This window comes from Solanum pennellii, chromosome 8, assembly GCF_001406875.1.
Source record: "Solanum pennellii chromosome 8, SPENNV200".
NCBI lineage: Eukaryota > Viridiplantae > Streptophyta > Magnoliopsida > Solanales > Solanaceae > Solanum > Solanum pennellii.
The window spans coordinates 10,406,766-10,425,703 of record NC_028644.1 but is presented as its reverse complement, the minus strand read 5'-3'; the positions used below and the strand labels follow the sequence as shown (position 1 = coordinate 10,425,703).

The 18,938-nt window shown below is 37.1% G+C and overlaps 1 long non-coding RNA gene and 1 pseudogene across 1 annotated transcript; both read right to left on the bottom strand.

Annotated features, from left to right (window-relative positions):
- Window positions 1–226: 226 nt before the first annotated feature.
- LOC114078314 lies at window positions 227–2,414 on the bottom strand. The gene is made up of 2 exons (XR_003579924.1): window positions 1,793–2,414; window positions 227–823 (listed from the first exon to the last, which is right to left on the bottom strand). It is a non-coding gene; the product is annotated as an uncharacterized LOC114078314 (long non-coding RNA).
- Window positions 2,415–9,853: 7,439 nt separating this feature from the next.
- LOC107027484 lies at window positions 9,854–18,505 on the bottom strand (annotated as a pseudogene).
- Window positions 18,506–18,938: the final 433 nt, after the last annotated feature.

Genomic DNA, 18,938 nt, shown 5'->3' with positions numbered 1-18,938 from the left:
ACAAAGAACTTTTTTTAAAAAAAAGGGGGGCTTAATTGAAGCATTTGAATTTAATTACAAGTCATTAGGATTTTAACAAAAAGTAGATTAATTAAAACTTATTTTTTAGATCATTTTTATAATAACTTGAACCAATTTGATTAATTAGAGCATGAAAACTATTTTAAATCAATTGAAGAATAAATAAGCTTTGACTAAATATATTAAATAAAAGTATAAGAGCTGATAAAAAAAAGAATTATGTTAAAACATATCAACATACAGGATATGGTTCATCTTTTAGGGAATTTATTAAGCTAACTTTAAGATTAATTAGCAAATAAGCAAGTAAGAGTAAGACAAATTCCCTTTCCCCTTAATAATTTCATTAGAGAGAGTGAGGGGGTGAGATTTGAGCCTTGGCCCCATTCCCTGTCCTAAACTAAGCTTCCCAAAAATCAGATGAGCTTTGGCCCAATTATCTTCCAAAATTCTGCCTAAATACTTTGGGGCTTTTGGGCCCATTTCTGCTTTTTGTATATAAATTGTATAATGTCCGAATATTAGTGTATATAATTCCATTTTTAACTCTCGAACCTGAATTTCTTCTCTTTTTAACTCACGACACCTGCATTTCTTCTCTTCGACTTGTATATCCGCAGTCTGGATCTATATTTCAGCACCTCGGCTAGTATATAGTTTTATACGATTGTATAGAACATGTATACAACCTATTCTTTAACTTTTCAAGGTCTGTTTCAGCTTCCAAAACATGAACAATGATGAAGTTCAACTCAATAAGAATCTCAACTCAACAAAATGCAGGGATAGAGTCCAAAAAGAACTGGGATTGTGTCAAATGTATCAAAAATAAAGGAAAAAGGAATTAGCGAGGGGTTTGAACAATTCACATAAATAATTATGTATTCAACTATAAATAAAAGGAATCAAACCGAGCGTAATACAAGAACCCAAAAGAGTAGTAAATGCGGCACATGAACTCGGAATGTTGACATCATAATTCATTCATTTAACTCTAGGTGAGACAATAAAGGGTAAGGCGTCAAATATTAAGCAAAAACACAGATTCATATTGAACAAGAGCAAGCTAGGACCAAGAATGCCTATCATCCAACATCAACGAGAACAATAGGCGAGATAAACAGAGGCATTTGGAATGGATAAAATCAATAGTAAATTCATAAAAGGAGATTGAAAATTTCATTCTATTCATAGACACAACCAGGGGCAGACCCACGTTGGGTCCAGGGGTTTCACTAGAACCCCCTCGGTAAATATATACACTATATATATAAAGTAAATTTTATGTATTTTTGTATATATATATATATATACACACACACATACATATACATATACATACATACATATATATATATATATATGTATGTATATATACATATACATATACATACATACATATATATATATATATATGTATATATATATATATATATATATATATACATATATATATATATATATAAATGTTGAACCCCCTCAATAACAAATAGAATTAGATAGCTCAGTGGCAAGTCCCTTGAATATTAAGTTGCACACCCCAGTTCAAATCCCTAGGACAACATTTATTTTATTTCCTTTTCTAGTACAATTTAAGAAAAAATCAACAATTCAGGGATCCCATTTCTAAAGACTTATTTACACGTTTATACTTTTATTTTTCGAACCCTCTGAACGAAAATCTTGGGTCTGCCACTGGACACAACATTAACTAACAAGCATAAACACAACATTTATAATAACAAGAAATTAAAATCAAGAGGACATTTACCCTTTTGGAGCAGCGTTCCGGGACTCGACGAGCTTGACCATGAAGCTTTCACCACCACACGATGGATTTCGACATAACCGAACAGCTAACCAGATTCTCTAGCTACAAAATACTATTTCCCGAAATCCTACTCTTTTTTTTAACTTGTAATTCCGTTCCTAATGGTAGAACTCTCTTCCTTTCTCTTTTCTATCTCTTTTCCCACAATTCTACTTTAAGGATGAATTTGAATTCGAAATTCAGATGTTTCTCAGAAAGGATCACATTGAAAGCTGTCAACAGTACCAACTTGTACCATTTTCAACGAATTCAAAAGAGGGTCGTTCAATTTTCAGCAAGGACAATGACGCTACAACATTTCGACACGTTACGAATCTCAAACGGCTCTTGTATGAGAGGATAAGGAGAGAGAGAAGAGGACACAACTTTTTTTTTTGAAATTACCGGATTGATACGACCGGTCACGCGCTGTTCTTCGCGAGGAAGACGACGTATATGGATCACATTTGTACTGCTGTATGCAGTTGTTTACCGATGTTGTTGTGTGTATTGTACGATGAGTCATTCTAAAGAGAAGATTGGGCTGGGGTTTCAGTATTTTTGAATTAGGTCGATTAATGAGACTCTTTGTATTGTGGGATTTGGAATTGAGAAAGTGGGCTGGGAGAATTCTATTGTTGGGATGGGCTGGGTCTATTTGCTGGAAATGAACTGGAGGAATAATTTAGAATGGGATAGAAATGGGCCAAGTGAATTGCAATTGATCCATTGATTTGTGAACATAACCAAATTAAATTTACTTAGCAAACTCGACTAGTAAATAAGTAAACGAATTAATATAATTAATCAACGAGCTTCTTAATCTTAACGAAATATAATAATTAATTCAATTATAAAATAATTCATTTAATTACAATTATAAAATAATTCATTTAATTACAAACTAATTAACTCCAAATTATAAATATAACTTAAAGTAAATTGATAAATATTTAACTAAAATGTACAATATTTTGTGATGATTTACAAATATTTATAAAATATACTAATTACATACATAATTATGGAACACATATATATTATCTAAAAATTAAATAAAAAGTGGCAAAACTATTTTAAATAACTTTCAAAATATTCTTGAAATTTTATAAAACTAATTATTTTAACTCATTTGAAATTGAAGAAACTCGATGATTAATTTATATTGTTGAGGGTCAAAATTAAGTGTCAACAACAACAATTCAAAAAATGTAATTATGAGAAGACCCAAGATCCGACCCGAGACCTAATCCAACCCAAGACTCGACCTCAACCCTAGATCTGACCTGACTCGATACCTGATCCTAACCCAAATCCCGACTCGATACTCGACTCCGACCCCAACTTCAACCTCGATCTGAGGATCAACCTCGACCATAACCTAGACCCGAGACCAGACCCAGCCCTAATACGTGATCCAATCCTCACCTTGACCTAAGACTCGATTTTGACCTTGACCTTACCACAACCTCAACTCTAGACCCCAAACCTCACCCTGACCCAAAAAATGACCCTGACCCCGACTTGACCCTGACCCTTACTTGAGATCCAAACTCGAGACTTGATCCTAAGTTGAGACCCAATACATACCTAAGACCTACCTTGAAACCGCAACTTTAGAACTGAGCCCAACCCCATTCATGACCCTAACCTGAGACCCGACCACAACCCTAATCTGAGACCCCGACTCGAGACCCGACCTCGATCACATTTTGAGACCATGACTGAGATTGTACCCTAACCTTAATACGTCCAAATTACACCTCTCAAAAGAAGTATAAAGAGATCATTGTTCAAAAAAATATCCTAACGAAGGTTAGAGTCGATCCCACAAGGATTAAGGTTTAAACTTAATTCAATTGTTATTATTCGTACTCTTAGTGTATTATTTCCATAAGAGGGGGTGTAGAAAGTAATTGATGGGAATAATAGCAAGTATAAAGTAACAATTTAACTTGTTTTAGCTTAATATTAGACGAAAATAGGCTATTAGTGTTCCCCACTGTTATAGAATATGGTAGCAAATCACAAAGTGATTCTAGAATATTACAGAATAATAAAAGTTATTGTAGAATATTTTCTTTTATTTGTTTTAATTGATTTCCTTTTATATGATTCCCTGTAATTGTACAAATAGCTTGTATATTCATGAATAGAAAACAACTTCTTTCATTCATTACATGGTATCAGAGCCTAGGGCTCAAATTCCTTTTCTTCCACTAGCCAGTGTTTGGTCCAACATATCTGTGTTTGCTTACTGATCTGGCATCTTCTCGTCAATCACGACACATTCTGGTATTCTTTTAGTGTTGAATCTCTATTTGAAAGTTTGTACTTCGTTGTCTTTTCCGGTATTCATTTTTTGTTGCTGCTGAGACTCAGAAATTTAGGTTTCAAAAAAAAAACTAGGTTCAAGAATTGGTTAACAGCATTGTTCAGTTAAATTTTGACATTGTGGTTGTAGATTATTTGTTCCTTTTGTTGCTCGTATTAGCTCTCTGACATGGTTGAATATGATTTGGTTTAGTACCCCATACTTCTAGTTTGCTGATTCTACAACATATTGTATGTTCTTCAATCTGGTACACTTATTTGAGAGGAACTGGTGGGATACACTTGTTGAAATCCTTTTGTTTTCTGTTAAGTAATACACTAGATATATTTATCAGAAAAATGACTAAGAAGACAATTCTTGTTTTGGCTGATGAGTATGCAAAATTCTCTCATTTTCAAAAATCACTTAAGGAACCAATTTCAGTTACTACTTTTGTGAAGTCAAGGAAAACATGTCTCTTCTCCTCATCAAATAAATGGGTGATTGATTCAAGTGCCACAAATCACACGACAGGTAATTCTAATATGTTTTCTAGCTTTCAATCAACATAAAGCACTTTCTCCTGTGATGGTAGCTGATGGTTCAACTTGTAATATTGTGGGATCAGGGACTGTTAAACCAACCTCAACTATCACCTTTTCATATGTGTTAAGTCTACGAAAGTTGGTCTTTAATTTGATCTCTGTCGGTAGAAATACAAGAGACCTTAATTGTTATATCTCATTATTTCCTGATCATTATTTGTTTTGTGATCTTACAACAAATCAAGTTAGTAAGGGGCATATATATGATAATATCTATATTCTTGATGAATGGGAGCCTCGATTTGGTGCCTACTCCTGTATTGTGCCTCCATTCGAAGCACATTGTCGTTTTGGACATTCCTCATTACATATGTTAAAGAAGCTTTGTCCCCAATTTCAAAATGTTTCTTCCTTAGATTGTGAGTCATGTCAATTTGCAAAAATATTATCGCATCTCGGTATGTCTAAGGGTCAATAAGCTGGTTGGGTCAGCTTTTGAATTAGTTCATTCTGATGTTTGGGGACCATGTCCTGTTGCTTCCAAAACTGGGCATAAGTATATTGTTACGTTTGTGGATGATTTCTCTCGAATGACTTGGATTTATTTTATAGAGAGTCGTTCTGAAGTGTTTAATCACTTTTATGCCTTCCATGCTGAAGTAAAAACTCAATTCAGTTCTTCGGTACGTATGCTAAGGAGCGATAATGCCAAAGAATACATGTCGTAATTGTTTCAGTCATTCATGAGACAACACAATATTCTCCATTAGTCTTCATTTGATGATACACCATCTCAAAATTGAGTTGCTCAGAGTAAGAATAGGCATTTACTTGAGATAGCTCGAGCACTTTTGTTCCAAATGAAGGTTCCTAATAATTTTGGGCAGGTGCAGTCTGTACAACATGTTTTTTTAATTAATTGGATGCCATCTAGTGTGCTTGTTGGTAACATTCCTTATAGTGTTGTTTTCCCGAACAAGTCTCTCTTTCCGGTGGAACCTAAGGTTTTTGAAAGTACATGTTATGTTCGAGATATTCGACCATCTGTTACCAAGTTAGATCCCAAAGCATTGAATCTGTTTTCCTTGGCTATTCTAGACTTCAAAAGGGATATCGGTGTTATTCTACTGAACTTGGAAAATTTTGGTGTCAAACGATGTGGTATTTTCCGATTACCCCATTTTTCTATGCACCTCCTGTTTCAAATAGTCAGGAGGAGGAAGATGACTAGTTAGTCTATCAAGTTACCCACGCTTTGAAAGAACAATTAAGTGAGATTCCTCCATCTCCCAGTTATTTTGTTGAGCACCAATCAACTATTGTGCGTTCAGAACCTGCTCCGTCTGTGCTAGCAAAACCTTCATTTGTTCAAGTTTACTGAATAAGGAGAGAGACCAATGAAACATGTCCTATGCCAGTTTCTTCGTCATGATATCTTCCGCCATCTGATTCTTCAGAAAACCTGGACCTATATATTGCTCTTCGCAAAGGTACACGTATTTGTAAATCCACATATCCAATTGCTAATTTTATTTCCTATGACCACTTATCCTCTGCGTCTAGATCTTTGATTGACTCTACCTCTGTACCCAAAACAGTCAAGGAAGCTTTGCATCATCCTGAATGGTCTGAGACAATGCTTTAGGAAATACATGCCTTACAGGAAAATCACATGTGGGATTTGGTGAATTTACCGAATGGAAAGAAATCAGTTGGATGTAAGTGGGTCTTCACAGTTAAAGTCAATCCTAATGGTTCTGTGGCCAGACTTGTGGCTAAAGGCTATGCTCAGACTTATGGGGTGGATTATTTAGACACCTTCTCTTCGGTGGCCAAACTCACTTCTGTACGACTATTCATTTCCTTAGCTGCTTCTGAAAATTGGCTTTTACATCAGTTGGATATCAAGAATGCATTTCTTCATGGCGATCTTCAAGAGGAAGTGTATATGGAGCAACCACCCATTTTTTTGCTCAGGGGGAGCATAGAAAAGTTTGTTACTTGAAGAAGTATTTGAATGGATTGAAGCAAAGTCCCCAAGCTTGGTTTGGCAAGTTCAGTAAGGTAGTTCAGGAGGTTAGACTAAAAATTAGCAAATGTGATCATTATGTAGTCCACCGACACTCTGTAGCTAGAATTATCCTACTTGTTGTATATGTTGATGACATTGTCATCATAGGAAGTGATTATGCGGGGATCTTTTCTCTCAAGTCTTTCTTGCATACTAGATTTCATACAAAGAACTTGGGTCAGTTGTAGTACTTCTTAGGAGTAAAAGTAAATAGAAGCAAGAAGGGAATTTTTCTATCTCAGAGAAAGTATATGCTTGACTTGCTTGCAAACACTGGAAAGCTTGCTATCAAACCTTGCACTACTACAATGGTCCCCAATGTGAATCTTATGAAAGATGATGGTCATCCTTTCGATGATCCTGAGAGATACAGGAGGTTAGTTGGGAAGTTAAACTACCTCACTGTGACTCATCCGAATATTGCCTTTGCAGTAAGTATTGTTAGCCAATTTATGTCAATGCCAACGGTCAAACATTGGGAAGCTTTAGAACAAATTCTTTGTTACTTGAAATGAGCTCTTGGACGTGGCATATTGGATGGAAATCATGGTCATACTCGTGTAGAGTGCTTTGCTGATGCTGATTGAGCGGGATCTAAAATTGATATAAGATCCACAACAGGCTATGGTGTTTTTGTTGGAGGGGAAATAGTATCATGGAGAAGTAAGAAACAAAGTGTTGTATCTCGATCTAGTGGTGAATCCAATTATAGAGCTATGTCATAGTCTACGTGTGAGATTATATGGATATATCATCTATTATCTGAAATTGGAGTGAAGCACTATACACTAGCAAAACTCTGGTGTGACAATCAGGTTGTTATTCATATAGCGTCAAATTCGGTGTATTATGAAAGGACTAAACACATTAAGGTTGACCGTCATTTTATTCGTCAGAAGATTCAGGAAAATTTGATTTCCACAGGCTACGTGAAAACGGGGGAGCAATTAGGTGATTTGTTCACCAAGGCATTGAATGGAACTCGAGTTAGTTATCTTTGTGACAATATGGGCACGATCAATATCTATGCTTAAGCTTGAGGGGGCGTATTACAGAATATGGTAGCAAATCACAAAGTGATTCTTGAATATTACAGAATAATAAGAGTTATTGTAGACTATTTTCTTTTATTTGTTTTGATTGATTTCCTTTTATAAGATTCCTTGTAATTGTATAAATAGCTTGTATAATCATGAACAGAAAACAATCTCTTTCATTTCATTACACCCACAAATCCTTAGCACAATAGAACCTTATAGTGATAACCTTGTCTAGTTTGTAGCATGCAAGATCAATAAGTTATTTATCATCTTAGTGGATGGTTGCCTAAGTAGATGAATTTCACCTCGCAACTTGGTCACTTTACATGTGTATGTTTTACTAACCCTTACATTGATCCCAAATTATTTATCTCTGGTAAGTTCAAGCTATTAGATAAAGGTTGATAGCTTCAAATCTTTGTTGTGTAATCCTTTTTCTCATTCGTTACCCCCTTGGTCACACAAATTGAAATAAGACGAGTTGTAACATAGGCCTCCATTAAAAACAATCAAAGCAAAGAGAAAATAATACATGCATGCACATCATTCAAGAATTGCTATTTATTAGGTTTCGTCGTTAATTCCTCATGATTCACATAACCTATTGTGGATTTAGCTACTCATAATTGTTTGATCACAATTTATATTAATTTTGTTTTAGAAACAACATGAGTGTTAAAAAATCGAAATCTTGAATCGAATTGCAAAGTCAAAAATCAATGGTCAATGTGTAATTAAAATCCCAAGAATTCAAGAACTAAAGTAAAAAAACAAGCCACAATTTCTAGGAATTCAGCAGAGGCAGGATACATGGCTATAACATCTTTTACATTAAGTAAAATAAACAAGCCACAGTTTCTAGGTCGTTGTTCATATAAATAACTTAAAGAAGTTTAGAGTCGATCCCACAAAGATTAAGATTAAGACTTAGTTCAAATGTTATTATTCATGCTCCCAGTCATATTATTTTCATAAGGTGGGGGTGGGTGGGTGTAGAAAGTAATTGATGAGAATAATATCAAGTAAAAAAGTAATAATTTAACATATTTTAACTCAATATAAGACGAAACTATGGTGCTAGTGTTCCCCACGTATCCTTAGCTCAATGAAACCTTACAGTCATAACTTTGTTTAGTAAATAGCATGCAAGATCAGTAAGTTATTTATTATATAAGTGGATGATTGCCTAAGTAGATGAATTTCATCACACAACTCGGTCACTCTATGGGTGTATGCTTTACAAAACCTTTGATTCCAAATAAGTTGTCCCTATGTAAGTTCAAGCTTTTAGATGACGGTTGATAGCCTAAAATCTTTGTAGTGTAATCGTTTTTCCCACTGTTTACCTCCTTGGTAAGGCAAGTAGGAATAAGACAAGTTTTAACATGGACCTCTATTAAAAATCAATCAAAGCAAAAGAGAAAAATAATGCATGCCTACACATCATTCAAGAGTTACTATTAGGTTTAATGGGTAATTCTTCATAGTTTCCATAACTCTAGTTGCAGATTTATCTACTCATAATTGTTTGATCACAATTTATAATAATTTGGATAAAAGAATTCATGAACTTACTCTATGAATGTTGAATTAAATTAGAAAGTCAAAAACCAAAGATTAATATGTAATTAACATCTCAAAAATTCAAGAATTAAGTAAAAGAAACAAGCCAGAGTTTCTATGAGTTCAGCAGAGGGAGAGTACAGGGCTATGGCATCTTCAGTTGCAGAAGTAATATGAATGACATGGTTGTTGAAGGAGCTTGGTGTGAACATTAAAATTCATGTTTCCATAATTTCTGACAGCAAATCATTTCTACAAATATCTGTTAATCATGTAATTCATGAAAAGACTAATTAAGTATATAGATAAAGCTGTATTCTTTTACTAGTAAAGAAAATATCTTCTCATTTCAGTTCTCTCTAATCTCTCTGCATTGTTAACATGCTTATTCATTCATACAATATCAGTAACTTGATAAACTATTCTCTAAAAATACCTACCTTATTTCAAAATACAAATTACAAAAATATTAACAAAAGGATCAAACTACTAATATGAAACTGGGAGAAGAACGATCAGACCAACAGAGATCCCAAATAGAAGAATTAATAAGGCAGTGAAATTGATTATGAGTGCTTCTTGGCCCTTTTGAAGTCCTAAAGCCATGAATTTCTCAATCAAACCAGTCTCTGTACTAACTATTGCCATGAAAAAAAACTGTAATTCCACAAAGAACATGCCATGGAGCCAACCTTGCCCTTCTCCAATTTTGTGCCCCAGGGAAAAAAAATACCAAGAATGAAACCAAGTACTGTAAGAAAAAAATTAATATTTTTGTTAGGACATTATTTTTTTTTCCTAATTGAATATTAATTATACATTATAAATCAAGTCAATCTTGGATAAATTTATGCATGTTTACTTATTAAGTCTGTCTTAGATTTGAGTAATGACTAAAATTTCATAGAGACATGCACCTTAAATAAATTAAGGTCATATTACCCTAAACTTTTTTCTTTCTTTAACTTTGTACACCTTTTCCCCTACATGGCAGACTCCGTGATTCCACACAGTTGAGGCACGTGAGAGATGTTTGGATGTCCAGTAAGCCCAAAAAATGTACAAAATTACAATAAAAAAATAGGCTAGAGAGGTAATAGAAGGTTAATTAGTTTAGTTACGGTATGTAAATAGCATACCCCTTTGATAATTAATCACAATATACAATTCATATGTGCACCAAAGAAACCACCTGAGTTATCCATTTCAAATTATCAAATTTAATTTATTAGACACTATATTAATATCTGAATTATTTCTTACCAGCAAGGCATATAAGCTAACGGTAGAAATGCCAATCCAGGAATGCAAGGTAAGAAGGTCAACTTTTCGAGTATCATGCTGAAATTTGAAAATAGCAAATAGGCTAACAATGCTACAACCAAGACCAATCAAATGCAGAAACATGTGAAAGTATTTTCTTGTCCTCCTTCTCGCTGGGATAGTGGTAAATGTCATTATAGCTGTAAATAATAAAAGCACATTCATAAATAATTTAGTCTAAACCTATTGAAATTTTTAAAACCAATACAAGCTAAGGGTAAGATAAAGAGTGCATGAAAACATAATCCATGAGTAACAAGAAGTTATGTTTTGTATATATAACAAAATAAAAACAACATACCTTCTCCGGGAACTAGGACAAATCCAATGACCATAAAGAATGGATGAAGCTGCATGAGCGCATGCATACAGAGGGAGTAAAGTTAGCATCACTATTGCAAGCCTGAAAATATTGACAAGCATCAAGGTGCATGGCCTCAATGCTCATACTATTCAGCTCAAGCAAAATATATCCAAATATTTAAGTATGATTTATGTGTGGGACATCTACACTCAGTATTATTGTACGTCGTCTTTTTCTAAAATTTTGTTTGTAAAAATTTGCTTGCTACACAAAATTAAGAGGTGTCCCTAAAACTTCTTTAGATAACAATTTTATTAATTAATTTCATCCTTGTCAATTCAAGTGCCTCTAATTTCATTGAACTCTAATTAATTCTTCTTTTTATGGTAGAGACTAGAGAACATGAATTCTATCTGCATTTATATATACTTGAAGGAATATTGATTGTATTAAAGTGTTAAGGGAATACATGGGAGATATATATAGGAGATATAGGAAGGAGTACTAATCCTAATAGGACTAGGATTAAGGAGTACTAATCCTAATAGGACTAGGATTAGTACACAGTAAATACTAATATTATTTTATACTATTTATTTAATACTATCTGTTATTATCCCCCCTCAAGCTGAGCTGAGCGGAAGCGAACGGAAGCTTGGAACTGAGGTAATCGTGCTGTCGGCTCGGGAGAGGCTTGGTGAGAATATCAGCCGGTTGTTCTTCAGTGGGTACATACTGCACAGTCATGGTGCCGGCCTGAACTTCATCGCGAACAAAGAGACAATCGGTATCAACATGCTTCATTCTGGTGTGTAGGACGGAATTCTTGGCCACACAGATGGTTGATTTGTTGTCACAATAGAGAGCAGGAACAGTGTGAGTGGCGCGGAGTTCGCGAAGAATATATGTGACCCACATGGTCTCAGCAGCAAGAAGAGCAAGAGCGCGGTATTCAGCTTCAGTCGAGGACCGAGAGACCTTGGGTTGTTTTTTTGTACACCAGGAGATCAGGTTCGGCCCCAAAAAAACGAGAAACCCCGATGTAGATTTTCTGTCATTTTTATCATTCGCCCAATCTGAATCTGAGAAACCCCGAAGCTCCAAGTCCCCGGGTCGAATGAGTAAACCACGACCAAGAGTGCCAAAAATGTACCTGAGAATGCGTTTTAGACAATGGTAATCATGTTCACTTGGTTGATGCATGCGCTGAGCAACTCGGTTGACAGCAAACTGGATGTCAGGACGGGTAATGGCCAGATACTGTAGAGCCCCAATGAGGCTGCGGAAGTGGGTGATATCGGCAAAGGGGGTGTCGGCTCCATTCGTAGACGAAGAGACTGCCATCGGTGTTGGTTGACTGGTGCATTTTTCCAGTCCAGCTTTCTGCAACAGATCTCGAGCATATTTTGACTGATGAAGAAACAAGCCGCTGCCTGTCCGAGAAACCTCCATTCCCAGAAAATAATGTAACGGGCCAAGGTCCTTCATTTTGAAGGTAGTATGCATAGCTCGAGTGACATCCTGAATGAGAGCTGCAGTAGAGCCTGTAATAATGATATCATCTACATAGACAAGAAGAATGACTGTACCGTGTGCTGAATGTCGAGTAAACAGACTCGTGTCGTGTACGCAACACGTGAAGCCGAGTCCCTGGAGGAACGTTTTCAGACGTGTGTACCAAGCACGGGGGGCTTGCTTGAGCCCATACAGAGACTTCTGGAGTTTGCAAACATGTTGAGGGAAGCGGGGATCAACATAGCCCGGTGGTTGCGTCATGTAGATAGTTTCATCAAGCATGCCATGAAGAAAAGCATTGGAAACATCCAACTGATTGATGAGCCAATTGTTGCGCACGGCGAGTGACAGTACCAGGCGAATGGTTTCCTGCCGAATAACAGGACTGAATGTCTCGGAGTAATCAAGCCCATACTCCTGATTGTAGCCTTTAGCAACCAAACGAGCCTTGTACCTGGAAATACTGCCATCCGCATTGTGTTTAATTTTGTACACCCATTTACAGCCCACTGGGTGCCGCCCATGGGGCTTAGGTACAAGAACCCAAGTTTTCTGATCAGTCAAAGCCTTAAACTCGTCATCCATAGCATGACGCCAATAAGCATTTTTTGAGGCAACAGAGTAGGTTGTTGGTTCACTATCGGGAAGGGGTGTATTTGGTAGTATGGTAGCCTGAAAGGTTTTGGGTTTAAAGATACCGGCTTTGCCACGGGTTAACATGGGATGAGTATTGGGGGGTGGCACGGGCGGTGGTGATTCGGGGGTGGCCGGGAAGGACCCAAAACGGATCGGGCTGGAGATGTTGTGGGTATGGGGTGGTTCGGGTTGGTTGTGAGTGTGGGTGGTGGTTGCGGGTGTATTGTGGGTGACGGTCGAAGGGGTGATGAGGGGTGGTTGGGTAGTGGGTGGAGGTGTGGGGGAAGGTGGTGAGGGACCCTGTGAGTATGTTGGAAAAAGGGGAAGGACGCCAATGAATGATGTATTTGTGGAGGAGGAAATAGACTCGTAGGGAAACTCATTTTCGACAAATTTGACATGACGAGATATGTAGACTTTATGAGTTTGTGGGTCAAGACAGCGATAACCCTTGGAGGTAGGATGATAGCCCAAAAAAATACAAGGACGGGATCGGGGTTGTAATTTGTGAGTAATATGAGGGCGTAGCCAAGGGTAGGCAAGACACCCAAAGACGCGGAGGTTGGTATAATTGGGAAGTTCTTGGTAAAGGAGTTGATAGGGTGATTTGTTGGAGAGAGTGTGACTGGGCATTCTGTTAATGAGGTAGTTTGCGGTGGCTAGAGCTTCTACCCAAAAGGAGACAGGGAGATGAGATTGATGTAGAAGAGTAACCACCGTTTCAATGAGATGGCGATGCTTACGCTCAGCCACCCCATTCTGTTCGGGAGTGTATGGACAGGAGGTTTGATGTATAATTCCCAGGGATTGCAGAAACTGGCCAAAGATGTTATTGACATATTCCTTTCCATTGTCACTTCGAAAAAGTTTAACATGAGAATTGAATTGTGTTTTGACCATTTTTTCAAAAGTGACAAAGGTGGTGTATGCCTGTGATTTGTGTTTTAGTGGGTACAACCAAGTGTATTTTGTAAAATCATCCACAAAACAAATATAATAGGCGAAAACCAGCAAATGAAGGAACAGCAATAGGACCCCATAGGTCAGAATGAATAAGTTGAAAGGTGCAGTTGTACGCTTCTCAGATAAAGTAAAAGGTAATTTATGAGATTTAGCAATTGAACAGGAGTCACAATTGTTTACATGAATGGAAGAAAAACCTAATTGAGACATTAAAGAATTTATTATTTGAGTAGACGGGTGACCCAGACGACTGTGCCACAACAGACTGTGGCCATCAGCCGAAAGAGCCACCGGAGCCACAGGAACGCTTTCTGAAACTGGGTGGGCAGACGAACTTGTGCCAGGAAGAACGTACAGACCATGCTCACAGGGGCCCTGAAAAATCACCCTCTTGGTAGTATTGTCTAGGATCTGAAAATCATTAGAGGTGAACAAGAGTGAGCAATTATTGTCTTTTGTGAATTGGTGAACTGAAAGGAGATTGGATTTAATAGAAGGGACGTGGGTAAGGTTACCTAGGTGAAAGATAGCGGTGGGGGTTTTAATGGTACCCGTGCCAGTGTGAGAAATATTAAGGGACTCACCGTTGCCAACAGTAATACCATTGGAGCCATGATATGGATTTGGAGCGTTAAGCTTGGATAGATCAGAAGTAACGTGCATGTTGGCCCCAGTATCCAACAGCCATTCAGAGGAAGGGCCGGCTTGAGATGCATAATTGGCACGGTTATCACTATTTCGGCTCTCCTCATACCGAAACCAGCAACGAGCAGCGGTGTGTCCTGTTTTCTGACAGATTTGACAAGTTGGACGATCCCGCTCGTAAGTGCCCTGCCCGCCGCTGGAAGATGACTGCCCGCCGCTGCCGAAGGAGTGCAGGCTGTTGTTGCTGCCGTGCTGCTGACCGTCGTACGGCGGACGACTGCCCTGCCGACCGCCGCGCCCGCGGCCTCCGCTGTTTCTGCCGTAGCCGCCGCGGCTCCCCTGCCGGCCGCCACCACGCCCCCCGCGATAGTTCTGGCTTGCGGTGAGGGCGGTGGCCGGCTCCATAACAGCGGCTTCTCGGAGAAGAAGTTTGCTCTCCAGATCCACGTTGATTTCTTCACTTTTTAGCCACGAGGAGAGAGTAGCCAGGTCAACGGGCGTTGGACTGATGCGAACCGCCTGTTTAATGGAGGAGTAAGCTGATGGGAGCCCCCGAACGACGCACATGACGAGATCTTTTTCGGGAATGATTTCGTTCACGGTGTCGAGGGCTGTGATGATGGTGGAGACCTCGTCTAAATACTCCGCCATAGTTTTCGTGCCTTTGGTAATTGTGTGGAGACGATCACGCAATTGAAAAATATGAGAGTGGGAAATTGATGCATAGCGTGTTGCGAGGGCCGTCCACAGGGCTGAAGCAGTTGTGTAGGATCGGACGTGTTTCTGAACCGTGGGAGAGATGACCGCAATCAAACATGATCGGATCTGGCCATCCACGGCTTTCCAGGCGGCATGGGCCGGATTGGTTTTTTCTGATTTGTCCGTGGCGGTGATGACTGCCGGCGGCGGTTCTGTGCTTCCATCGACGTATTTGAGAAGGTAATTGGCCTCAAGGGCTGTAAGAACGGTGATTTTCCATGTAGGGTAATTTATATCTGATAATTTTTCGGGAATCAGGGCATGAAGATGCCTGAGAAAGAGTTTAACGCCAGAAGGAAGTGAATCGAGAGGATCCACCTCGGTTGTCATGGCTGCCGCCGCCCAAGAGAAGAGAGGGAACGATCGGTGCCCTAAAGAGAGATAAAAAAAAACCTAGAGAAAAGAAGATCTAGGTTTTCTGGCTCTTGATACCATGAAGGAATATTGATTGTATTATAGTGTTAAGGGAATACATGGGAGATATATATAGGAGATATAGGAAGGAGTACTAATCCTAATAGGACTAGGATTAAGGAGTACTAATCCTAATAGGACTAGGATTAGTACACAGTAAATACTAATATTATTTTATACTATTTATTTAATACTATCTGTTATTAATACTCATTGAGCACTAGAACTCAACAAAATCAGCTGATGACTATGTTGTCTTGGAGAGCTTTGAAAATTGCACCTCTGATCCGCAAACACTTTTTTTTTACTACAAAAATATGAAATTAGCTACAGAATATTTTGGTATTACCAGCTAATCCATACTAAAAATTAAAAGTCTTCTAGCTTATTGAATTTTTTATAATCCGTACCTAAATGAGAATTTTACTGTTTAGCTATAAAATTTTGTCCGTCACTAATTTCTTAGGAAACAATTCATGGAATATGTAAGATAACAATTTTGCGTTCCATACAATAAATGAGTGGACACTTGCATTGGAAAGCTTGTTCTTGTTGGTTGAAGTGAAAGAAAGTCCCTCTCTGAAGTGTAGTAGCCAAACCAAGAGTAAGGTTGTGATTGCTATGAACAATAAATGTGCAAAGAAGGTCAAAAGCGAGGACACTGGTATCCCTGCCATTCGATAGCTTGCATGGCTCCTATTATTTGCCTTCTCCGTCAATCTCCACTCAAATGTTTCAACGGACACACACAAATTACACAAAGAATAATTGATTATTATAAGTATACTACATGATGTCCTTTTATAGAGGTTACCGTAAGCTAATTACAAATCTCATAAATTATAGTTGTCTCTATTTTTGTTTCTTTCTACTTAAACAATTGACAACACAAATTTATTCGATGCGCACTCAAACATTAGCGTTTTCTGGGTATTTCAATAATATATTTAATGAAATCTCACAAGTAAGATTTGGAGGAACACTTTCTTCTTTCGATGTTCAAATTAATTAAGGCTCATACATCCCAATTGGTAATTGATGCCATATGCTAAAAGTTAAACGATTGGTTGGTAACTACGATTAAGTAATATCCGTCAGGCCGGTCATTCATATAAATTTTGAACAATATATGTTATTGACCTTTTCCAACGTCTATTAACAATGGTCCCATTGTTTATTTGTGATTTTTTATGTTAGTTTTTCTTAGATTCATTCTTTTTGTAACGATTCAATTCTTTTTCTATTTTCTTTTCTTTTTAAACGTTTATGCTTAAAAATATTTTGAAACTTCTTCATATCAGTTGATGCACTTGTTGGTATGATTTGATACTTGTTCGTATAATTTGAGTCGGAATATGAGGGATTATGATGAATCACGGCATAACTGAATAAAGTTGAGAATTTTTGTTACACTATAACATTTCACCAAGCTTAGATCGAGTGTTGCCGACAGTGTGGCAAACATGGTTTCAGCCATCAATATAGCTAAGGTCCGTTCGAGTAGCGAAAGACTTAGGGATCTTAGTTTGAGAGGCTTCAATATCGTTTTTATCTGCAGATTGGATATGAAATTGAGAAATTTAGCATAACTCTAAAATCATTAAATAAATTATATAATCACCTAAATGAGCTCAAATGGCAATTTAAGCATAGATTAAAAATTTGGCATCCATATAATTGGTTCGGATTTTGTCTTGTTCACCTATTGACTTTTGAATTGATTGAGAGTTGACTTTGAATTCGAAGTTGTCACGATCCAAAGTACACCATAGATGTGACATTGTGTGTAAGACCTCGAAATTGTTTTCAATCTGTGTTTGAAAAACAGAATTACTGATTTCAATAAAACTTTGCAGAAACACGAAGTAATCAAAGTTTATTGAACAAGTAAAAAGATGAACAAAAATTAATTCAGAAAATTAAAATCTATAAATGTACCAAAATCTGGAAAAATAGAAAAGAAAAAAAACAAGCCCACTGAATAAATAGTGTCCCCTTAAGGAAATTATTCCCCTCAATCACTAGCATATAGATACCAAAAATTATGGTGTCAGGGAACCACTCAATAGCAGTAAAGTACACGAAGAATTTTTTTGTGCGGAAGAAGAAGACGAAAATCAGAAAAATTCATAAGTTTTAAAATTCTAAAGAATGAATGGTATTTATAGGCAAGAGGAACAGGTTCCAAAAGTTCCAACCCATCATAATCCATACGACCATTAATGAAAGTTTGCAACCTTTCTAATGATCCTGCTTGTTCCTGAAAGTTGCAACCTTTTCGAACAATCATTTCCAAACGGTGGGAAATTTAAAAAAAATCGGGAAAGATTTGAGATAAAAAGGATCGCGCAGATCCGAGTCGGGTCAGGTTAATCAACTAAAAAGTTGAAACATTTCGGTTAATCTCAACTATATAATTGAAAACCTTTCTGTTATCAACTAATTAATTGAAAACGTTTTGATCATTTAATTAAATTTACTTAATCAATTAAATAAATAACTAAATAATTGAAACAAACTTTATCCAAAAGATAATTCTCTAAATCGATCATTTCCAAAGTTAAAGCCAAAGTTGTAGCCATAGCCGAGCCGAGCGAGCGATGATGGCGCAAGGGTGGTCTCTCTTTCCAACCCTTTTAACAATGAATAGGAGTGTTTCTACATTTAAACTCTCCTATTTTTCTTTACACCACCGATGAGGGATAAATACCTTTTCATTAAAGTATAAGAGGACTTTTCAAGTTTCCAACTTTTAAAGTTGCTCTCTTTTCATCTTTCCTCCATTTCCCATTAATTTTTGCTACATACCCAACAATCCCCCACATTAATGGGGAATTGTTATAACATAGAAATGCACGAACAAATCTGTACTTTACAGGCAAGGATTAATTGCATATGGATAAGTAGGATTCCCCTTGAACTTTCCGTAGTGAACATATATTGGATATACTTGGTCAATTGGTAAATGCGATATCCTTGAACCGTCGAGCTTTGGTGTGTAGCTAGACAACCATA